Raw genomic sequence first — 25,785 nt, 5'->3', positions numbered from 1 at the left:
GCTGTTCTGTAGACTCTCTAGAAATTGAGCCAGATCCCCTTTTTATACTTCACAGCTCTTATTCAGGCATTTTTCCACAGGATTGGGTGAAGGTGGCAGAAGCTCCTCTCTCATTGTTTGAGTATTTAATCAATGCATGGTATGTCCTCTACTGTTTTGCAGGTCAACAAGCTACTTGGACTTATATAATGGGTAATCAACAGACTGGCAAACATTGATTGTTTAATGACCTTGCGTCCCTGTCTCCCAAATATAACAAACAATAAGCAGCAACAAACATCAACTCAAGAGTCAACATTCAGGCTTATATGACAATAGTCTATGTTTCTTGACCCACTGGAGAAAAACACATAAATTAAATTGTCAACTTTCAGACAATAGTCTGTCTCCTGGCCTACTGAGAATATGCGTCTGGCATAATTAAGATTAAATGCTGTGCCGTTACACCCATCATCTCCTTATTTTAAGTGAATCTACATAATTGACTTATTAAAACGAAGTATATTGTAAACTGATCTAAAGACTCAGTCATGTGGATGTGAGTGAGTACTCACTGAGCATGTCTAAGACATCAGATAGTATCAGCTAATCATTGAGGCAGACCATGTGAACAGCACTGATTGCATGTGCAGAGTAGTTCATCTGAGTCACAGTAATTTTCGTGGCGTTTTTTCCACGCTATGTAATCCTTCTGCCAGCTAATGCAATGACAATTCTGATGTGCTGTGCACATGATGCGGAATTTTCCGCGCAGGATTGCCATTGCGTTTAAATACGCAAATACGCAGCATATCCATTTTATGTAGTGTTTCTGTAGCATTTCCCGCCCATTGACTTTAATTGAACCACAGCAAACCCACAGTTATAAATATATTTGCAGATTTTCTGTGGTTGTTTGACCGATTGAAATGCCATTATATGCGGGGGATTATTATTATTATTATTATTTATTATTATAGCGCCATTTATTCCATGGCGCTTTACATGTGAAAAAGGGGGTATAATACAAGAACAATTTCAATAATCTTGATCCGCGTGTACCAACAACAAAAGTGCGGAGTTAGAACACAGCATTTTGGATGCAGAAAATATGCTGCGTCCAAAGCGCTGCTTGTTGCTGATCGGGGGGGACAGAGCAGCTATTGAAACAGCTGTGAGCTGTTATTAAAGCCAGGGAACATGTTTGCCTAATGGCACCTTCCTAGGCTGAAAATAGCAGTTCCAGCCTCCCCAGAAATTACTTGATTGGAAATGCTAAAGAGATTGGGTGTATGGGATTAGCTGACACCCAGCCCTTTTGTGTAGTTATGACAAGATGCCAATCAGACCCTTTCATTACTAAACACTTTATTTGAAATACAACAGAAACATTCTTTAATCATTTAAATTAACCAATATACTCACCCGAATTCTGACGGTAATCCAAGGGTTAAAGCATTGTCCCGCATTTCTTTTTTCAAATAACTTTAATTATCTCCAAAAAGCATTCATTGATGTACAAAAATGCATTTAAAAATGCATTAAAAACGCATTTAAAAAATGCATCAAAAACGTGTCAAAATCGCGGCAAAACGCGCAATCAAATCCTGAACATGTGCACATAACATTAGGGTTCACTCACATAAGCGTATAACACGGCTGAGTGCTAACTGATGTTTTATTGGATAGCACTCAGCCCAATATCATACTATGGGGCAGTGCAGAGCTGCAATTTTTTTCTAATGCTGATTCGGTATAAGAAAACAATCTCCGCATACTGCGAGTGTTCTAGGCAACAGGAAGGGTTCTGGCACCTTGGATACCAGTGGGCGTGGGATCATCTCCAGTGGACAGGAAAGGCTGGGCTCTCGTGTGCCCTTCGTGCTTCTGGGCATACTCTGGCTCTCTGGCAAGTTGCTTCTAGCCGCTCTTTGGTTGGAGGTTTGGTTAGGGGGCGAGATGGAGTCACTCCCAGTGCTGATGCTATTCAGAGGTTCGGGGTTCCCCAGCGTTGTTGTTGCCAAGAATCATGGGGACGCTATGTCTCCTAGTTCAGGTATGTGGTGGGAGGTTCCTTTCTCTCCACCCTCCTCGCCCCTTTCCTCTGTCTCTCTGGGCAGAGGGTGGAGATTGGGAGTTACTGTACATCAGCAGTTTTAGGTGATCCATGAAAGGGATGTTTAAACCCGCCAAATCCTCTTGTTCACTACTGATTATTCAGTTGCTCTTCAGTGCTAAGGTTGGTAGTTCTTTGGTGAGTTTTTCTTTGGTTTGTCTCTTGCTCTGATGTTTGGTGTCCTCTGGTTCCCATGTTCCTGTTTTATGCTCCCTGACTTTCCAGGTTTATTTGTTAGGTTCTTTTCTGCCTTGCCGGTATAGTTTTTTGGTGTGCTTGACCCAACTGTGGCCAGTGTGCCCAGTCACCAGCCACCCCGCTATTGGTTCCTGGCAAGAGCTCTGAAAAAGTCCCCCTCTCTTTAGTGGGAATGGGTGAAGAGTACCCCGGCCCTCAAGGGTGTGCATAAGAGTGAAGGTTCACACCAAGTGTTTCTGGCATACTGCTGTTGCTGGCCCTCAGTCTGGTCATCTCATCACTACTCGAGTGTCACAGAGTAAATTCAATAATCAAATCCCACTCACCTTCTCAACTTTATGGGTGTGTGTGAAACATCGGACTGCACTCGAATTTCTCTATCTTTCCCGCCCTGTGCTTTGATTCTCTCATGTGAGAAAATCGGATCACAGTAAACTGACATTCGGCTCAAACTCTGACAGAGTTTGAGCTGAGTGTCATCAACATAATCGGTCCGTTTCTCTTGCACAAGAAAATATACAATCGTATGACCCCATCCTTAGCCATATTGTGGAAGGGCATGCCTTGAGTCTTTACCGCATTTCTGACATGCACAGTATTTGCTGAAAGCTCCCAGAGCCATACTAGATAAGGGCAGCATTATGGGCAAAATAGAATGACATAGTAATATACATAAGATCAAAAAATACGGCACTCTCATTTGAGAGTGCTGTATTTTTGGATTTTTTGATATACTGTTTACAAGCACCTCCCATAATACCGTGTGCCGACCCTCTTTACTATTGGTAGTAATATACATAGGTATGCATTTTTCTACCAAAAGTGCAACAAAGCCACTGTACAATAGTGCTACATAAAGAAAATAAGTAATTAACCTATATTGCCATATGGTGTGTAATGCACAATTTTAATATCACTAAGATGAGCAATACTAATTATTATCATCTAAAAGTAGAGACTATCGAATTGATCTACTGTGAATCGAATTTGAATCAAATTTCATGAATTTGAGTAATTTGCAATTTGATTCACGAGAGTTGCCCAAAAACTACGTGGCATCATTTTCACACATTGCAAAAAATCGCATCAACCAGAGTGTGGGTTCACATAATATCAGGAATGCCTTGCAGCTGTCACATGGTCTAGTGCAGCCAATCAGAAGGACTTATTACAGCCACTATTAAAGATGAGGCAGGGAACGCAACTCAATGCTCAAAGCTCAAATTAATGGAAACAGCGCTGAAATGGCATGTGAAAAGCATGGGGAAGACCCCTGGAAGCATCTCTGAATCCTACGTCATTGCTTGGAACAATGTTGTCAGACTATTACGCCAGTTTTACAGACTGACAATAAAATATACAAAATCAAAGCTAAAATGGGGGACAGAAAATTAAGAAACATTCTTTCCAGGATAATGACTGGTATATCAGGCCAAAAAAAACTAAAATAAAAAAAGTTATGGACTGTGGAAGACATTTATATGACCAGAATGAACACTCATCTGTAGCTGGTGATGATACCACCGAGCAGCACCTGTCCCTATTGTAAATTCATCTAACAGCGTTATCAATAGGGAATAGAATAGATTTAAATTTTTGGGGGGCACCAGCAGCACGCAGAAAAAGGCGATAATACCTGGCTGGACAGATGTAATACGCAATCCATACTGCGATACCTCACACGTAAAAGAATTTCAGATAAGACAGTTAATATTCTAGAGTATAATATCTATTTGAATTGTCCTTCCCATTATTAAGGAGTGTATCTCCTATACTGTTATTGCATATGCAGCAATTTCAAGGGCTGCCAAAAATTAGGACGAACTACAATACACATTTCAAGAGACGTAAAAAAATAAATAAATAAATAAAAACACAGTAGGATCTTATTAGTATAAAAACCAAACTCGCCAATGTAACCTCAATGTAATCACATTGTTCAGCTCCTGCATCTCCTAATCCTCCAGTTCGGCCCCAATCTCCGAAATGACCACATCAGTCACAAGCTGGAAGCACTGCAGCACTGCCTTGGCCAAACATGGGGAGAACATACAAAATCCTTGCAGATGTTGTCCTTGGTGGGATTTGAATCCAGGACCCCAGTGCTGTAAGGCTTCAGTGCTAACCACTGAGCCACTGTGCTGCCCTCTCTGTTCTTCCTCTGACAGCTAACATGCTGGAGAAACTTGCACCTACTGCCACTCAGTTTCTTCAGCTCCTTTTTGAGAAACTAATGTATTTGGGCAGAAGAAAAAGAAATTTTGGATGGCTTCGCTCCTGGTCCTTGGGGCACTGCTAATACTATGGCGTTGTGCCATAGTTCACTGGAAATATTGCAGGCTGCTTGGAGCCAAGCTGATTCCCATAGAAAAGTACAAGCAGCAAGCTAAGGAGATGGTGGCCTCTATCATCATCACAACCTCACCTCGGCACTATGAACTCTCCTGAAGGGGCCCGTCCAACCCTGCCGATTAGCATTGGCAAATATTGCAAAAGCGGCGATTGTAATCCGAAACTAATATTGAAATATTCGCTCGTCTCAGAACACCCTTAAAAAATTATGTGAGTATTTCATCATGGTCTCCCTGGTGATATGGTGGTGGAGGCCGAGGAGAAGGAGGAGGGCGACATAAAATAGAACAATTCCTGAAGGGTATACCCATGTCTGGGTGTGAAGGGGAGCATGGGAATAGACCCCCAATCCAAAAAAATAACCACTGGATTTGAGTTTATGTTTGATGCTATCAGTTGGTGGTGTTGAGAAGTCTGGCCCAATCCAGCCCTTGTTCATTTTTATAAGAGTCAGCCTGTCAGCATTATCAGTGGACAGACTGATGTGCCTATCAGTTTTATCAGTTATAATGCCCCCGGTGGCACTAAAAACCATCTCTGAAAAAACGCTAGCGGCCAGGACCTCCAAGGCATAGAAAGACAGTTCATGCCACGTGTCTAGATTGCATCTTCCAAAACGTTTCCCTCCTTGTCAGAGTACCCCGTGTATCAGGGCCTGGGTGCTAGGAGGGTCTGAGAAAACTGTCCCAGACCTTTGACAGCATTCTCCTGCCTCTGCCGCATCTGGTTTGTTTCTCTCTCGCTTGTACTCATTGGTTGTCCAATGAACTGTCTGACTGTGACCTCTGCCGCCAGCGTTATCAGATGGGAATTTTTTTTTTGTTATAATTCTTCAACAAGAGCCTGATCTTAATATCTCCAAAAATGACCTCCTTCGGTTTCTTCCCTCTACAAACCTACTGTAGCATCGGCGTCTCTGCCCCTTGCTAGGCAGAGACGCCGTCCCTCTCACCTCCCCGCTCCTGGCGCGGCGTCCTCCAGCGCTTCTCTCCCCGCTGCTTCCGGCTCGCGCTCCTTCCCCAGCAGTGTGCTTAGGGCGCGCGCACGCTTCCCCTCTCTTAAAGTGACCGCGCGCCGTCCTAAGGAGTCCCTGGCCAATTGCCGGAGGACCTCCCATATATAAGTCACCTCCTCCAAAATGGAGGTGCCCGAGCAAAGTTGTTTGCACTGTGTCTGATCTTTGCTTCAGCCCTCAGGTCCCGCTGCTAGCCTGACTCCTCGTCCTGCCTGCCAGCCTGTTATCTGCCCATTACCTGCCGAGCCTGCCAGTCTGCTCACCTAGAGCGATCACCTGTTACCTGCCTGTTACCTGCTTTGGCTATTAGTCCGCTCACCTAGGAGCATCCACCTGCCTTGTCTGTCAGACCGCTCACCTGGGAGCGCCCACAAGTTACCTGCCAGTTACCTGCCTCATCTGTCTGCCTGCTCATCTGGGAGCACCCGCCTGTTTCCTGCCAGCCTGCCTGGAGACCCTGCCGTCACTTGCTGTGACCACCTTCCGGGTAAACCTAAAGACTGCTACTTGTCCTGCTATCACAAACTCTGACCACCTGTCAGCTACCAGAGACTTCCGCCTGCTTGCCGTGTCCATCTGTCATACCGGTCAGTTCCAGCCACCTGACTCGTGGGAGCCACCTGCTCTCTTACAAGGTCGTCCCCAGAGTAGCACCTGGTCCCTCTGCCCGGATCCTCACTGGTCACGGAGTCGTTATCCGCCGTCTGACCAGGGTCGGTTCGGGTTGATACTTAGTCACGCCCCTCTGGGTCCCTCCTTGCACCTCGGCACAGAGGTTCCACCAACCGGACCCGTAACAGTTTGCTCAGGCCATGTAATCCGGTGGCACCCAAGCTCACTCGCTCTCTGACCTATACCATGAAGTCACCCGTAAGAGATCCCAGCAGAAGTCCATCCTGAACCACCTGCGGAATGTCAACTCCCGCCTGGACACACTGACTGCTCCACCAGCAACCACCGCTAGTCGCACGACTCGCACCCCGGCAGCGCCGCTGCCCACCAATACCATGGCATCCTGCCCCGGACCCCGGCTTTCTGCATCTCCTCGTTTCGGAGGCGACCCCGCTCAAGCTCGGGGCTTCATAAACCAGTGCACCCTGCACTTTGAACTCTTGGCTCACCAGTTTATCTCCGACCGGGCCAAAGTGGCATTCATCATGTCCCATCTCACTGGGGAGGCACTGGCATGGCTTAACCCCCTGTGGGAGAGAGGGGACCCCCTGGTGTTTGACCTGTCGTCTTTCCTCAATGCTTTCCGGAGAGTCTTCGATGAACCGGGACGAAAGACCTCATCTGCCTCCTCTCTGCTACGTCTCCGCCAAGGGAGTCTCACCGTGGGCCAATATGCCATACGGTTCCGCACCCTCGCTTCTGAGCTTGCCTGGGATAACGAGGCCCTGGTGTCCATCTTCTGGGAGGGTCTTTCCGGTCGGATTAAAGATGAGCTAGCCGGTCGGGACATTCCTACCACCCTGGATGACCTGGTGTCGCTGGCTACCCGGATTGACATCCGGTTTCAAGAACGCACCAAAGAGACCACCCGTGAGAGAAGGTTTCCCCGCCTAGCTCCTACTTTCCAGAGACCTGTCTCCTCTTCTGTCACTCCCCGGGCGCACTCACCCGAGCCCATGCAGATCGACCAGACCAAGATGGTCAAATCTCGCCAAGAGTCACACCGAGCCGAGGGGAGCTGTTTCTATTGTGGCAGTAAGGAGCACTCCAGTGTCTAGGACCGCTCGGAGAGGTTGCCCTAGACAAAAGTAAGTCCTCTCCAACCCTGACTTTGTCTGTATCTATCTCCTGGGGAGAGAACCGTCACTTTGAACTCGCCCACCTGGATTCTGGATCCGCTGGAAACCTCATCTCCCAGTCCCTGGTTGAGAAATACCGTATTCCCACCAAGTCTCTGGCTGAACCTTTGTCAGTCGCCTCTGTGGATGGAAGACTCCTTCTGGTGACCATCCTGCTCGTCACGGAACCCATAACCCTGCAGGTGGGAATGCTGCACTCTGAGGTAATCTCCTTCCATGTGTTGCCCGGACTCTCCCACTACCTATTGCTAGGTCTACCTTGGCTCCAGACACATGAACCCGTGTTGAACTGGCATTCCGGTGAAGTACTCCGGTGGGGGCCGGTCTGCCATAAGACCTGCCTGGTTCCGGTTCGTCCGGTTCGTCCTTCACCTACCCCAGCTAATTTACCCGGTCTTCCGGCTCCTTACTGGCCCTATGATGACGTCTTCGGTAAAAAGGAAGCAGAGACATTGCCACCTCATAGGCCATATGATTGCCCGATCGACCGGGTACCTGGCGCCACTCCACCCCATGGGAGTATTTATCCGTTGTCTGCGGCTGAAACCCGGGCCATGTCTGAGTACATAGAGGAGAATCTGGCCATGGGATTCATCCGGAAGTCTACTTCCCCGGGTGGAGCCGGATTCTTCTTTGTCAAAAAAAAGGATGGCTCGCTACGCCCCTATATTGACTATAGTGGACTCAATCAGGTCACGGTTAAAAATAAATACCCCCTTCCGCTCATCTCTGAGTTATTTGATCGCCTTAAAGGCGCCAGGATCTTTTCCAAGCTGGATCTACGTGGAGCGTATAAACTGGTCCGTATCCGTCAAGGAGGCGAGTGGAAAACGGAATTTAATACCTGGGACGGACACTATGAGTACCGTGTGATGCCCTTCGGCCTCTGCAATGCTCCCGCCGTCTTCCAAGAACTGGTCAACGACATCTTCCCTGACCTTCTTTACTCCTGCGTGATGGTATACCTGGACGACATCTTGGTCTTCTCTCCGGATCTTCCCACACACCGGAGGGATGTTCGTCAGGTCCTGCTTAGGCTCAGGCAGAACCACCTCTATGCTAAATACGAGAAGTGCCTTTTTGAGCAGACCTCTCTTCCATTCCTGGGCTATGTTATCTCCCAGATAGGCTTGCGAATGGATCCCGAGAAGCTCTCTGCTGTCCTAAAGTGGCCCCGTCCGGAGGGCTTGAAGGTGATACAGCGATTCCTGGGCTTTGCTAATTACTATCGTCTCTTCATTCCTCACTTCTCATCTCGGACTGCTCCCATATCTGCGCTCACCCGTAAGGGAGCAAATCCCAAGGTATGGCCACCCGAAGCTGAGGAGGCCTTCCTTTCCCTGAAGCAAGCCTTCTCCTCTGCCCCTGTGCTGCACCATCTGGACTGCAACAAACAGTTCTACCTGGAGGTTGATGCTTCCTCCTCTGGAGCCGGAGCGGTGCTCACCCAAAAGTCTTCATCCGGGAGAATGGTAACCTGCGGCTTTTTCTCCAAAATCTTCTCCTCCTCTGAGTGCAATTACTCCATAGGAGATCGAGAACTGCTGGCCGTCAAATTGGCGCTGGAAGAGTGGCGCTATCTGCTTGAAGGGGCTCTATACCCGGTGATCATCTACACGGATCACAAAAACCTGACATATCTCCAAAATGCCCAGAGACTTAATCCACGTCAGGCCCGGTGGTCTTTGTTTTTTGCCCGCTTCAATTTCATCCTTCATTTCCACCCGGCGGACAAGAATGTCAAAGCTGATGCCTTGTCCCGATCCTTCCTGTCCTCCGACCAAGAGGAGGAGCCTATGCACATTATCGACCCCTCCAAGGTGATGATTGTGGCCCCCTTGGATTTGACTCGTCTTCCACCCGGCAAGACGTTCGTGGCGCCTCCTGACCGTGAGAAGGTTCTTCGCTGGGGTCATTCTTCTAAACTAGCTGGCCATGCCGGCCAAAAGAAGACCTTCCTACTCATTTCCCGGCATTACTGGTGGTCTACCCTGCGTAAGGATGTGGTAGACTTCGTCTCTGCCTGTTCATCTTGTGGCCGCAACAAAGTTCCCAGACACTTACCAGCTGGTCATCTCCTGCCGCTTCCCATACCTGTTGTCCTGTGGTAACACATCGCTATGGACTTCATTACCGATCTTCCTGTTTCTGCCGGGTGTACTGTCATTTGGGTGGTCGCGGACCGTTTTTCTAAAATGGCCCACTTCATTCCCCTGCCTGGTCTCCCGTCTGCACCTGAGCTGGCTAAGGACTTTATCCGCCATATCTTCCGTCTTCATGGCCCACCCCTCCACATCGGGTCGGATCGAGGGGTTCAGTTCACCTCACGCTTCTGGAGAGTCACATGTAAACTGCTGGACGTCACCCTGGATTTCTCCTCCGCTTACCACCCTCAGTCCAATGGTCAAGTGGAGCGGATCAATCAGATCCTTACCAGCTATCTCCGGCACTTTTTTAATGCCCACCATTCTGATTGGGTGGACCTCCTTCCTTGGGCCGAATTCTCTTATAATAACCACGAGAGCGAATCCTCTTCCAAGTCCCCGTTCTTTATTGTCTATGGCCAGCACCCCCGGATTCCGTTTCCCGTCTCCGCCTCTGTGGACAACCCTGCCGCGCAGTCTCTTGTCAGCGAGTTATCTACCATTTGGGAGAGTACTAGGTCCGCACTTCTTCAGTCCTCCGAGCGGATGAAGAGATATGCTGATAAGAGACGTCTGGATCTGCCTCAATTACGTCCGGGAGACCAGGATTGGCTCTCCTCCAAACATGTACGACTCAAGATACCCTCCTACAAGTTAGGTCCTCGCTTCATCGGCCCTTTCGAAATCCTCAGGCAAATTAATCCAGTGGCCTACAAATTAAAACTCCCGGCCACCTTACGGATTCCCAACTCCTTCCACGTATCTCTCCTCAAACCCGTTATCTTTAACTCTTTTTCCAACAATCCAGGTACCCCCCCAGCTCCGGTTTCCGCTGAAGACATCTTTGAGGTAGAGAGTATTGTGGCCACCAAGAGGGTAAGAGGAAAGACCTTTTTTCTGGTAGATTGGAAGGGGTTTGGTCCTGAGGAGAGAACTTTGGAACCCAGGGAAAACATCAACGCCCCGATTCTCCTTGAAAAATTTATTTCTGGCACAAAAAAGAGGGGGCCTAAAGGGGGGGGGTACTGTAGCATCGGCGTCTCTGCCCCTTGCTAGGCAGAGACGCCGTCCCTCTCACCTTCCCGCTCCTGGCGCGGCATCCTCCAGCGCTTCTCTCCCCGCTGCTTCCGGCACGCACTCCTTCCCCGGCAGTGTGCTTAGGGCGTGCGCACGCTTCCCCTCTCTTAAAGGGACCGCGCGCCGTCCTAAGGAGTCCCCAGCCAATTGCCGGAGGACCTCCCATATATATGGCACCTCCTTCAAAATGGAGGTGCCCGAGCAATGTTGTTTGCACTGTGTCTGATCTTTGCTTCAGCCCTCAGGTCCCGCTGCTAGCCTGACTCCTCGTCCTGCCTGCCAGCCTGTTATCTGCCCGTTACCTGCCGAGCCTGCCAGTCTGCTCACCTAGAGCGCTCACCTGTTACCTGCCTGTTACCTGCTTTGGCTATCAGTCCGCTCACCTAGGAGCATCCAACTGCCTTGTCTGTCAGACCGCTCACCTGGGAGCGCCCACAAGTTACCTGCCAGTTACCTGCCTCGTCTGTCTGCCCGCTCATCTGGGAGCACCCGCCTGTTTCCTGACAGTCTGCCTGGAGACCCTGCCGTCACTTGCTGTGACCACCTTCCTGGTAAACCTAAAGACTGCTACTTGTCCTGCTATCACGAACTCTGACCACCTTCCTGGTAAACCTAAAGACTGCTACTGGTCCCGCTATCACGAACTGTGACCACCTGTCAGCTACCAGAGACTTCCGCCTGCTTGCCGTGTCCATCTGTCATACTGGTCAGTTCCAGCCACTTGACCAGTGAGAGCCACCTGCTCTCTTACAAGATCGTCCCCAGAGTAGCACCTGGTCCCTCTGCCCGGATCCTCCCTGGTCACGGAGTCGTTAGCCGCCGTCTGACCAGAGTCGGTTCGGGTTGATACTTAGTCACGCGCCTCTGGGTCCCTCCTTGCACCTCGGAACAGAGGTTCCACCACCCGGACCCGTAACACCTACCTATACCTGACTTTGTAATTTCCTTTAGGTGGTGCCACCATAACTCCCAATCGGCACGCTTGCTATCTTGGAGTCATATTTGACACACAACTTTCCTTTATTCAATATGGAAAATCACTCACTCGCTCATGTCACCTGCACCTTAAAAACTTCTGCAGAAGTCGACCTTTTCTCACCTTTATTCTGCAAAAACTCTTACTGTTGCTCTTATTCTCTAGTGCAACTCTCTTCTAATCGGTCTCCCTGTAAACAAACTGTCTCCTCTCCAATCCCTTCTGAATGCAGCAGCCAGGGACGTATTTCTATCAAGCCGCTTTACCGATGCCTCTACCCTGTGCCAGTCAGTACACGTGTTATGTTAAACAATCACTACAGAATACAATACAAACTCATCTCTCTCACCCACCAAGATTTCCACGGTTCTGCACTGGCCTACATCTCTTTCCTCATTTCTGTGTATGTATCAACCCTCCTGTGCTCTCCGTTCTGCAACTAATCTAAGACAGACATCCTCCTTAATCAGAACCTCACACCTCCATCTTCAAGAACTCTTTTGTGCTATGCCAGTTTTGTGTAATTCCAAAAATGTGTACAACGCGATAGTCACGGTAAAGGCAAAGGAACATAAAGTCAGCCTTGTGTGCCAAACTGCCAAGAGCCAAGACTTCCCTGTTCTCACCAAGAGTACGACTGTCTATGTTCTTTTCCTCCTCCGCCTGCTCATTATCACCCAATCCGCGTTGAGATGAAATGAGGCTGGGCAGGGTAGCATCACCCTGTATAGTTCCTTGCTCCACCTGCAATGCCTCCTCTTTAATTGTGAGCTGCGAGCGTTTCAGTAGACAGAGAAGCGGGATGGTGACGCTCACCATCTTGATGGTGTCCTCAAAGTTTTGGAGGAGGGCACAGATGTCAGACATCCATGCCCATTCATCAGCTCTTATGTGCGGAGGCTGACCAGAATGCCAACGGACGTGTTGAAGCTGGTACTCAACAATTGCTCTCTGCTGCTCAAAATCATTCCAAAAATCTGCAACGTTGACTTACAACATAGTCACATCGCACACCAGTTTATGAGCTGGAAGCTGCAAACGCTGCTGAAGCCCTGCCAGGGCGGGGGGAAGCTGTAGCTGACTTTCTGAAATGGGCACACACGCGGCCTACTTTCACAAGCCGCTCTGGCAGATCCGTGTATATTTTGAGAAACTGCAGAACCACTAAGTTAAGCACATGGGCCAGGCATGGTACATGTGTGAGCTTGGCTAGCTTCAGAGCCGCCACCTGGTTCTCTGATACAGCTTTCAACAACGGTGTGCGGTTTGTCGCCTAAGCATTCAGTCCTGTAGTGTAGCTACCGGGGAGGCAAAGGAGGCGGTGGCCCTTGGCCTTGCTCTCTGAGGGGGCCCACCCGGAGCTACGCCATTGTAACTGTATCGACGGGTACTGCACGCCCATATAATTACACTCTGGGCAGAGCAGGGAGTGCAATGCCCAGTGGCTGCTGTGGGGCCCTTGAGCAAGGAGGGCCCCTCCGGTGCCAGCATCGGGACCCCCGCCCGTCACCGCAAGCTCAGTGATGAGAGAGGGAGCGTGACACTCCCTCTCCCATCAGTCCCCTCTCTGCGACTGACATCTCTGGCATCATCACTTGGTGCCCGGCCCGCTGTGCTGAAGATGTATGCGGGCCGGGCACTCGGAGCAGCGAGGAAATGAGGACGAGAGGTGAGTACTGTATTTATTTATTTTTTTACCGGGGAAGGGGCAGCATTATATTACAGACTCTGCCTATGGGGAGGGGGGAGCATTATGTTACAGACTCTGCCGAATGGGGAGGGGGGAGCATTATACTACAGACTCTGCCTATGGGGAGGGGAGAAGCATTATACTAAAGACTCTGTCTATGGGGAGGGGGGGCATTATACTAAAGTCTCTGCCTATGGGGAGGGGGGAGTATTATGTTACAGACTCTGCCTATGGGGAGGGGGGGAGCATTATACTACAGACTCTGCCTATGGGGAGGGGAGAAGCATTATACTAAAGACTCTGTCTATGGGGAGGGGGGAAGCATTATACTAAAGACTCTGCTTATGGGGAGGGGGGAGCATGTGATTTTTTTCCAGTCAAGATGGGGTGCAGAGTGTACATTAATGAGAAAAAAATGAACTTTTTAGAATTTACCAAATGGCTGCAATGAAACAAAGAGTGAAAAATTTAAAGGGGTCTGAATACTTTCCGTACCCATTGTATACAGTGTGGGGATTACAGTTAGGGTCATACAGTGTGGGAGATAAAATGGGGTCTTTGCACAGTGTGGGGGCCATCATACAGTGTGGGAGATAATGTGGGGTCTTTGCACACTGTGGGGGGCCATCATACAGTGTGGGAGATAATGTGGGGTCTTTGCACAGTGTGGGGGCCATCATACAGTGTGGGAGATAGTGTGGGGGCCATCTTACAGTGTTAGAGACATCTGTTTGGAAGCTACTAAGGGGTCAGTATACTATGGGGAGTACTATACAGTGAGGGGGATTATGCTGTGTATAGGAGAGCATCATACTGTGTAGAGGGGAGCTGTACAGGGGGAGACTCAGGACATTATTAAATGTTAAGTGGGCACTTATCGTTATAGGGGAATTCAGGTTATTATGACTGTCAAAGGGGCACAGAGAGAGCATTATTACTTTCTAGAGGGCAAAATGTGGGTACTGCTTTCTAGTGCACTTGCACACGGTATTACTATATTCTAGAGGTTTGTTTTACCATCTAGAGAGCACACAGTAGGTGCAGTAATAGGGACACATACAGCAGCAGAGGCTCAGTATTGGATTATCAGCAGGAAGAGGCGTTTGTGCAGGTTGGGAATAGATGGGGACGGGCCTGAAATGTAAGGAGTCAAATGTTTCTTTGTTGTTAACTCTGCAGACCTAAGACTGAGTCCAGGATGAAGACGTTGTCGTGTGAGCAATTTAATCAGAAAGAACATCATCTGTAAGTTACTATATATAACTGTGCTGTGATCTCTTATATGTTCTGCAGGACTGGCATCTATCAATATATGTCACCATATGGCGGTAATATCAGTGCTGGTCTTTGTATAGAGATTATTTTTAGTAACAGTGCGATCATCTGCTGAGGTTCTCCTATATCCACTATCTGGGTGCGCCACTATAGTTATAATCAGGGTTACCTGGTTAGGGGCCCACTCAGACGTTTCTCCCCCCCTGAACCAAAACCCTAGCTACGCCTCTGAGTCCTGCTTATTGTTATTGGCACACACAAAGTTTAAGTAAATAATCTGGAATATGTCCTGAAAAAATGAATCACGTGATGGAGATGGAGGCTGAAGAGGAGGAGCAGGAGGTAGGGCAGGAGCTGTAGAATGTAAGGGCAGTCCTGATTAACCCAGGGCCCGCAACCCTCTGCATCGGGAGGACGTGTTCCATCCCAGGGTCCCACTGGGTCCCAGCTTCCACAATATTAACCCAGTGGAATGCGTCAGCGAGATGAACCGTCCCTGGCCACATTCACTTGTCCACGTGTTTGTGGTTAGGCGACGCTCCTTCCCACTTAAGTGCACTGGGGAGGGCATGGGTAATGTTCTGGAACCTGGACTTGTGGAAGGTGGAGACAATAGCAGGAGAAATAGTAGAGGCTGATAACTGAGTATGGACACCTGACCGCCGCCTTGAGGCTATGGAAAGCTTTCGCCTCCATGAGCCTAAAAGGCAACATTTCAAGTGCAAGCAAGAAATCCAGAAATGTGGCAGTTTATTATTGCGGCCTGTGGGTATGTGGGTGTGTTTGGCTGCATACTTGCGCTTGCATTCCAAATAACACAAAGCTAAGGAGATGGATGATCTGACCATCATGAATAATTTGGTCGTTGTCTAGGAGACCCGACACAATATTAACTCAGTGACATGCGTCAATGATATGTACCGTCCCTGGCCACATTCACTTGTCCATGTGTTTGTGGTTAGGCGGTCCTTCCCACTTAAGTGCACTGGGGAGGGCATGGGTAATGTTGTGGGACTCGTGCTTGTGGAAGGCGGAGATGATACCGGGAGAAATAGTGGCGGTTGGAGACCGAGTATGGACACCCGGCCCGCCGCCACGAGACTAAAAGGCAACATTTCAAGTGCAAGCATTCCAGAAATGAGGCAGTTTAGTATTGCAGCCTGTGGGTGGGTGGCTGGCTGCCTAGTTGCACTTGCATTCCAAGTAACAGAAAACTAAGGAGATGGTGGCCTCATCATCATCACAACTTTAAAGGTTTGCGCTATGAACTCTCCTAAAGCAGAAGCCAGGGCCAATGGGAGGAATCTCCTGTTCTCTAGTGGGCCCGTCCAACCCAGCCGAGAAGATACCCTCGCTAAGAAAAGTGTGTGGGAAGATTCCCGGACACTCTATGGCTGCTTTTTTGCTGTGGACTGGCTTCGTACCGTCCCTGGCCACATTCACCTGTCCACGTGTTTGTAGTTAGGCGGTCCTTCCCAGTAAGTGCACTGGGGAGGCCACGGGTAATGTTCTGGGACCAGTGCTTATGGAAGGCGGGGACGATACAGGAAGAAATAGTGGCGGCTGGGGACCGAGTATGGACACCCGGCCACCCCCGCCATGAGGCTTATGCCTCCACGAGCCTAAAAGGCAACATTTCAAGTGCAAGTAGTCCAGAAATGTGGCAGTTTAGTATTGCGGCCTGTGGGTGGGTGGCTGGCTGCATACTTATGCTTGCATTCCAAGGACTGTGGTAGGGACAACTGAACGCTGCAAAGGGACAAGGTGATAGTTGCATGTCTGCAACGACAGGTGCAGGGTGGGAGGCATCTTCGCATGCGACATGGACAGTGTATTGGCATGCACGCACAACAGTGGAAGAGGCAGTGGCGTCACCCGCATATACTGTTTCTGGACCTTGGTGTTCGGCCCAGCTAGTCGGGTGCTTTGCTGTCATGTGCTTGAGCATGCTGGTGGTGGTCAGGCCGGTAGTTTTGGTGCTCTTGCTGATGCTGGCCTGGCAGATGTTGCAAATGGCCTTTTTGGGGTTACCTAAACAGTCATTAAAAAAGAACCAGACTCGGGAAGACCTAATAGTTGTACTGTCAACTTCCCTCGTGTTGGTGTTTCGGGTAGCGGTTGCCCGCCTTGTGTCTGTGGCCACCTCACTGCTTGTTCCTGCCTGTTGTGGTGCTATGCCTCCCTCCCCCTATGTGCTGCTGTCCTTGCTCTACATGTCCTCTTGCCAGGTTGGGTCAGTGACTTCATCATCCACTGCTTCATTTTCCACTTCCGCACCCTTGTCCTCCTCCTGACTTTCTGTCCATTGTGTCTCATCATTATCCAGCTCTTGCGACAGTAATTGCACTTTCTCACTGTCACCTTCGGGTTACCATGGCTACTCAAAGCGCTATATGCGATCTTCTGTTGCCCTGCTCGAAGCTCGCCGGTCGAGAGGCCCGAAATTATCGATGGAAAAGTAAACAGCTCTTTGGGTAACCCTGGACTCTAATCTCTCATTCAAACCACATATCCAAGCTCTTTCCACTTCCAAACGGACTGAGCAAGAGACCAGAATCTATAAATGGAAAGACGAACAAAACAGCTCTTCGGAGTGTCCAAGTTTGGGATCACTTTTCTCAGGGCACTCGGAATGGTGGGAAGATGGAGGATCAGGGTGAGGAAGATGCCGATTTCAAATAAGAAAAATCTCCCTGATCCGCACATTCCTCAAACACGAATCTACAAAAACACTAGTGCACGCACTTATCATCTCCCTTCTTAACGACTCAAACCTCCTGCTCTGTGGCCTCCCTTCTAACACTCTCGCATTCCTCCAATCTATCCTAACCTCTGTTGCCCGACTAATCCACCTATCCCCTCGCTATTGCCTGGCCTCTCCTCTCTGTCAATACTTTCACTGGCTCCCCATTGCCCAGAAACTCTAGTTCAAAACCCTAATCTTGTCATGCAAAGCTGTCCACAACCTGTCTCCTCCATACATCTGTGACCTAGTCTCCCAGTACTTACCTGCACGCAACCTCCAATCCTCATAATATGTTCTTCTCTACTCCTCTCTTATCTCCTCTTCTCACAATTGCATAAAAGATTTCTCCCGTGCATCCACCCTTCTCTGGAACTCTCTACCCCACCATTTCTGACTCTTACCTACTGTTGAAACCTTCAAAAAGCACCTGAAGACTCACCTCTTGCGACATGCGTACAAATTGCAGTAACCCTCGCTCCACCATACCACTGCACGAACAGCTCTATCCTCACCTACTGTATCCTCACCCATCCCTTGTAGACTGTGAGCCCTCGCAGGTAGGGTCCTCTCCTCTCCTCTCCGCTCCTGTACCAGTTGCTGTCACATTTTTGTTCAAGATTATTGTAATTGTTTTTGCAAAGTATACCCCTTTTTCACATGTAAAATGCTATGGAATAAATGGCGATAAAGTAATCATAATAATGTGGCCCAGTCTCAAATCTACTGAGACTGGACAATTTGGAACACAGGGTGGTGTTGGTGGTAAACAACTGACTGGAAACTTTATCTGCTATCCAACCAACAACCTTTTCCTCTGACAGCCATCTCAGCTGACTCTCCCATACACAGTTCTACTGAGCACTCCTATGTTCTCTACAGTGCTGGCCAAAAGTATTGGCACCCTTGCAATTCTGTCAGATAATACTCAGTTTCTTCCTGAAAATGATTGCAATCACAAATTCTTTGGTATTATTCTCTTCATTTAATTTGTGTTCAATGAAAAAAACACAAAAAGAATTGTCCTAAAGCCAAATTGGATATAATTCCACACCAAACCTAAAAAAGAGGGGTGGACAAAAGTATTGGCACCGTTTGAAAAATCATGTGATGCTTCTCTAATTCGTGTAATTAACAGCACCTGTAACTTACCTGTGGCACCTAACAGGTGTTGGCAATAACTAAATCACACTTGCAGCTAGTTAACATGGATTAAAGTTGACTCAACCTCTGTCCTGTGTCCTTGTGTGTACCACATTGAGCATGGAGAAAAGAAAGAAGACCAAAGAACTGTCTGAGGACTTGAGAAACCAAATTGTGAGGAAGCATGAGCAATCTCAAGGCTACAAGTCCATCTCCAAAGACCTGAATGTTCCTGTATCTTCCGTGCGTAGTGTCATCAAGAAGTTTAAAGCCCATGGCACTGTGGCTAACCTCCCTAGATGTGGACGGAAAAGAAAAATTGACGAGAGATTTCAACGCAAGATTGTGCGGATGGTGGATAAAGAACCTCGACTAACATCCAAACAAGTTCAAGCTGCCCTGCAGTCCGAGGGTACAACAGTGTCAACCCGTACTATCCGTCGGCGTCTGAATGAAAAGGGACTGTATGGTAGGATACCCAGGAAGACCCCACTTCTTACCCCGAGACATAAAAAAGCCAGGCTGGAGTTTGCCAAAACTTACCTGAGAAAGCCTAAAACATTTTGGAAGAATGTTCTCTGGTCAGATGAGACAAAAGTAGAGCTTTTTGGGAAAGAGCATCAACATAGAGTGTACAGGAAAAAAAAGAGGCATTCAAAGAAAAGAACACGGTTCCTACCGTCAAACATGGCGGAGGTTCCCTGATGTTTTGGGGTTGCTTTGCTGCCTCTGGCACTGGACTGCTTGACCGTGTGCATGGCATTATGAAGTCTGAAGACTACCAACAAATTTTGCAGCATAATGTAGGGCCCAGTGTGAGAAAGCTGGGTCTCCCTCAGAGGTCATGGGTCTTCCAGCAGGACAATGTCCCAAAACGCACTTCCAAAAGCACTATAAAATGGTTTGAGAGAAAGTACTGGAGACTTCTAAGGTGGCCAGCAATGAGTCCAGACCTGAATCCCATAGAACACCTGTGGAGAGATCTCAAAATGGCAGTTTGGAGAAGGCACCCTTCAAATATCAGGGACCTGGAGCAGTTTGCCAAAGAAGAATGGTCTACAATTCCAACAGAGCATTGTAAGAAACTCATTGATGGTTACCGGAAGCGGTTGTTCGCAGTTATTTTGGCTAAAGGTTGTGCAACCAAGTATTAGTCTGAAGGTGACAATACTTTTGTCCGGCCATTTTTTGGAGTTTTGTGTGAAATGATCAATGATTTGATTTTTGCTTCATTCTCTTTTGTGTTTTTTCCTTGCAAGCAAATTAAATGAATAGAATAATACCAAAGAATTTGTGATTGCAATCATTTTCAGGAAGAAACTGAGTATTATCTGACAGAATTGCAGGTGTGTCAATACTTTTGGCCAGCACTGTATAAAAAGGTTGCAAACTGACAAGTTGGCCAGTAGCTTATCGCAAGGAAAGCAATGTGATTGACAGTCCAAAATTGGACATACATGATCGACTTCTCTCTCACTCAGTTGGCCAGCTCCCCCATACATACAGACAGATGGCAGAACCTGTGGATTACAGTGGGTTCAGCCGACATTAGTCTTAAGTATATGATGTCGTCAAGACAGTATGAAAGAGAGTAATCATTGCATCATATTGTATAGGCTGTAAGATTTTAAGAGTTCCATCTTTTGATTAGGCCCATATGGGAATATTGGTGTTTGTCGTATGATGGATCCTGTGCTGCCTATATTTTTATTTTTATATGTAAAACAGAAAAAAAAATGGAAATACATATCTGAACATTGGATGTACTGTATTTTTGGAAGTGAACAAATCATTCAGAAAGCATGGGTATTCCATCTTCTGCTCCACAGGGACTATGACTTTTCGCTTTAATCTGTCCATTTCTCCAGTACTACATTCAAGTGACACTACATTTTGCTTCCCTGCAGCAAGTAATGCTTTGTGTGAGGGATGAATAATTAGCAAGTGACAATGGTTGTCACTTGCTAATTAATTGATTTATGGCTAGTTGCAACCTGACCAAGAATTATCCCAATCATGCCTTCACTTTCAGGCAATCGCATGCCAAAGATAACAGCTGGTGTCTTGCGATGTTACTATTTTAGTAAATGCAAGGCAGTGACTATTGGTGTTTTGTCTTCTTATTCATGTCTTCTCCCTATGTGGTAAAATATAGACAATGTAAATTTTTATTTAAAAGTGTTTAGGAATGTTAATTTATTAATTATCACCATTTTTGTACAACCCTTGCATTTTTACAGTGTTAAATAATACTTCTTTCTGTATTATTTTTTTCTATCGAAGACTTCTCAAAATATCAATATCACGATATTCTTATAAAAAATGTATCGATTTATTCTTGGATTGTCCTTTAAAAAGAATAATTGCAGAAGGTACATCAAATGGTTAAATAATTAGAGTAATTGTCCATTTGTCCATAATTAGCTTAATAGTTGAGATTTACCCATCTTTCCCTAGGATCCTGGTAGATTGCGTTTCTCTGTGTCCAGCACGTGTGTCCGGGTAAAGAATGTGTTTCCTGGGCCTACATCAGCTGCTGGTTTACACACACACCCTCGTCTTGTGTCCTGTGGAATGGCAAGAGACCCCCCCATCTCTAGCATGGGCTTTTATAGGCCGGTCATTCCGCATATGGTAGTGAACTAAAAATACACACACAAATAGCGCATGGCTAGAAACGATGGCTGATGCAATCTACAGAACTCAGAATTAAGAATAAAATGAATATCCATAATTAATATTTAACATATAGTCTCAAAAATAATTAGATAAACTAACATAATTATAATTAAAAATATATCTAATGCTTGGATACAAATAAATTGCAGTCAATTACAGCATCAAGTCTGTAATATAAGGACAAAAGTGACTCTCTCCATTGAGATGCTTCACCAGGTCTTTATTATAACCGTCTTCAGTAACTGTCTCTTTGGGAGTCCTTCTGCCACGGTTTTGCCTTCAGTAAGTGAAAAGCCTGCTCAATCAGGTTACGTTCCGGTGACTGATTCTGCCATTGAACCATCCACTAAAGTATCTTAAAGCATTTGGGTGGGTTCCGCAGTATGTTTTGGTCATTTTCCATCTGCACTGTGGAACCCTGTTCTATCGCAACAGTTGACTAGTGACTCAGTGGGTAGCACTGTTGTCTTGTAGTAATGGGGTTCTCAGTTCAAATCCACACATAGACAACATCTGTATGGAATTCATTTGTTCTCACTCTGCTTGTATGGTTTTCTTAAAGATACTCCAGTTTTAGAGATGAGTAGAGCTTTTAGAATTTGCTGACTTTGCCAAATGTTCCCAAAAATTTGATTTGTGGCACATAAATTTAAGTGAATCTCAATACTGGAAAGTTTGTAATTGCTTGTAAAATACATGTGCAGGAGGGGGGAGATAGAGAGAACACCGCTGACCATAAGAGCTTATACTCTATAAAACAGAGAGATAATACCTTGCCGATCCTAAAAAATTACATACTATAGAAGAGCAAGAGAGAGAGGACAACACTGAGCATAAGAGCTAACACTCTACAGGAGAGAGGGAGAGAAAGAGAAAGAGAGAAGACCCAGCTGACCCTGACCATAAGAACATAGACTCTACAAGAGAGAGAAAGAGAGGACCCCACTGCTCATAGGATCTTACACCCAACAGGAGAGAGAGAAAATCCCCTGTTGATCAGTTTATCATAAGTGCTTACTATCTACAAAAGAAATAAAGAGAGGACCCCACTGATCATAAGAGCGTAGGCTCCACAGGCCATAAAGAGGACGTTGCTGACCATAAGAACTTACACTCTACAGAAGAGAGAGACTTACCCAATGACTCTGGAAATGGAAAACTACTCTGCCATACAAGCTGTGCTCCACTGGGAGCTGCTGATCTGCTCTGTCCCAGGTACTGATCACCACTGTAAAAGGCGTGATAATTATTTGTAATCTGTAAAATATCATAACTGTCGAGCTATGGTGAAGCACGAGTGCCAACACAAAATGATATTAGCCCACTATCTGATGTGGGAAATGGGATAAATCTGCTCATCTCTATTCAGTTTTCTCTCACAGTAATTAATAAATTAATCTGAAAGTTAGATTGTAAACCGCAATATAAAGGGATATGTTGGCAATGTGCTGTAGAATGTGTTGTATTGTACAAATAATAAATCTAAAATCTGAGCAAGTATAGGCACGTACACCTCACAATTCATCATCGCAGTCACATCCTCAATAAGCATCAGCCCTTCTTTTTACTCGTCTTATGCCATCATTCTGGTACAACTTAATTTTGTTTTTATCTGTCCAAAGCATCTGGTTCTAGAAGTGAGCAAGCTTTTTTGCTTTTTTAAGTGTTTTTTGACACAATCTATTTTGTTTTTCCCTATTTTTGAGTGTTACTGTATCTATGGTTGACATCTTAAGGTAAAACTTCTAGATTTATATTCACAAAGGTGTCTGAAGGATTGTAGATTTTGACAATGACATGATCACATTGAGACTGTTCTTGACATTTCTAGATGTCGTGAAGGAGGTTTTTCTTTACCAAGGAAAGCATTCTGCAGTGATCCACCTTAATGGATTCTGTGCTTTTCCAAACCTTTCAATGTTGTGAAGCTCACCAATACATTGCTTTATTTAAGAAATTATTAATTACAATGCTTTGAAGTGCTGAGGTTCTGGGTTAAAATCCCACTAAGGACAACATTTGCAAGGATACTCTTATACTGATAGGGAATTTAGATTGTGAACCCCAATGGAGGCTGTGATGATGATGTCTGTTAAGTCCTTTGGAATATGATGGTGCTATATAAGGACATAAAATAAATAACAATAAATCTCAAGTTCAAATGTAACACTTGAATTAAAGATTTTGTTATTTGTACTCAGTACAGCCTCTGATTCTGGATTCTCTGTGCCCCTTTGTTTCAAATTTATGTTCCCCATTTCTAATGATGCAAATTTTCCCTTCAATCAAAACATGGCCAAATCCACAGAGATGTCTTGTAGGATATGCCCATCTACTTGAAGAGAAATTTTGCAGGTGGAATCGCGATCCACCCGCGGCTGTTAACATGTTAAATGCCGCTGTCAAACTCCCACAGTGGCATTTAACATGGCCATGCCGGAAGCGCGACACAAACCACGCCCATTGGTGCGCCTGTCACATGATTGTGGGCCGCCGATGGGTTGACATGACAACTCGGGGTCTGCAGAAGATCCTTGTGGTTGTCATAGCCGATCTGCTATGAGCGCCGCCTAGCGGTCGGCGCCCATAGCAGATGAGCATTTATGTTACACATAGCAGCAGGGCTGCAGCCCTGCTGCTATGTGTAACACAAGCAATCAGATGATCGCAGCTTCAAGTCTCCCATGGAGACTATTTAAGCCAGAGAAAAGTTAAAAAAAGTTTTTAAAAACATTTAAAAAATTAAAAAAATCTAAAAGTTTAAATCACTCCCTTTTCACCCAATTCAAAATAAAACAATTAAAAATCAATCAAAAATACACATATTTGGTATCGTTGCTTTCAGAATCACCCGATCTAACAATATAAAAAAAAAATTAATCCGAACTGTGAACGGCGTAGCGAGAAAAAAAATCAAAATGCTAGAATTACGTTTTTTTGGTCGCTGCAACATTGCATTAAAATGCAATAAAGGCGATCTAAACAGAGTATCTACCCCAAAATAATATCCATTAAAACATCAGCTCGGCACGCAAAAAATAAGCCCTCACCCAGCCCCAGATCTAGAAAAATTGAGACGCTACCCAAAAAACGTTTGTGGAATTGCACTTTTTTTTGTAATTTCACTGCACTGGAAATTTTGTTTTCCGATTTCCAGTACACTATATGGTAAAATCAATGGTGTCATTCAAAATACAACTCATCCTGCAAAAAACAAGCCCTCATACGGCCATATTGACGGAAAAATAAAAAAGTTATGGCTCTGGGAAGAAGGGAAGCAAAAAATGAAAAACGGAAAAACGGAAGGTGGTGAAGGGGTTAAAACTCCTAAGAGGTAAATGCAATTTTTAAAAAATAGCTTTCAGTTTTAAATGAAACATTTTAATATCATCTTATTGGCTTTTTTTTTCATATTCATTGGCTAAATTCAGAAAATCCTGTCACCTCTCATTTCTGAACATTAGTGTATCGTATAAGCCTACACTATCAGTCATTTTCTGTAAGTCACATTTTACCTTTCCTTAAAATACAGACTCTTTTTGATGTTTTCAACTTACAAGCAGTAAGATCTGAGCTTACTTTGCAAGCCCCTAGATTCTTAGAAGTAAAATCTGTCTGGTCCTATCATCACCCAATCCTCTGGTCATACTACTTTCATCAGTTAGAGTCCCTTTTCTGTATGAACAATGCTGTTTTTTTCTTCTTCATCCTCCTCCTCTTCATCTGAGGATGAAAATCTTCTAAAAGCCTCAACAGTGTGGAAATGCCCTGCGAGTTTCTCTGCTAGACCAAACTAAAATTTGGAATGTGTCTAAACAGAATCATTGTTCTGTCTCACAGAAGATCATGTAAGCTCTTTAACCATGGCAGCCTATTCCCTTGTTGATGTGGTGGATTTGACACTCTTTTAGCTAAGTAAATCTCTGAAAAGTATTCCATTCAAATGGCAATTGACACTAAGAGCTCATGTACACAGCTGAGCTCTGAGCATGGATCTGCAGCCTCTATGCACTGTTTTTCAAATTCTGTAAGTACCAATTGGACCTCTATGACAACTAATGGTTCGTTATAAAACTGATCTTTAATGACATTGGCGACAAGAGCATTTAAATGGATGTAAGTGTAGCACCCCGAGGGCTCGGCTGCTACAGGGGTATTGCACCTCAGACCAGAGGTGTGGTATTCCACTCCCGGATAAGGATGGAGTGTGGACCAGGACTCGGTAGGCTGCATGCACCACACACACCCCATTTCCGAGGAACAGCTCAACGGTGCTCCCACTAGAAAGAAGTGCAGGCACGACAGCATCTGTTCCTGGCTGGAGTGGGGAGGGGGTGGAATACCCAGTGGTGTAGAAGCAGATAGGGGTGGGTCTCTGGGCATAGGTAGGAGCCCATTGGTTGCTAGTCACCTGGGCTCGGGTGTCAGAAAGAGGTATATAAGGTGGGCACCATCTTAGAACAGAGTTCAGTCCAGTCCAGTAGTCAGTTCAGACAGACAGTCTGAGGAGAAGACAGGAAGCAGAGCCCCTGCATGGGCTCTGCTCTGCAGGCCGGCCTTGTCAGGAGGCTGGAGCCTGAGAGAGAG

The sequence above is a fragment of the Phyllobates terribilis genome, unplaced genomic scaffold (assembly GCF_046119375.1).
Source record: "Phyllobates terribilis strain yellow unplaced genomic scaffold, ASM4611937v1 Scaffold_7__3_contigs__length_470593459, whole genome shotgun sequence".
Taxonomy (NCBI): domain Eukaryota; kingdom Metazoa; phylum Chordata; class Amphibia; order Anura; family Dendrobatidae; genus Phyllobates; species Phyllobates terribilis.
Note: the sequence above shows the minus strand (reverse complement) of the source record.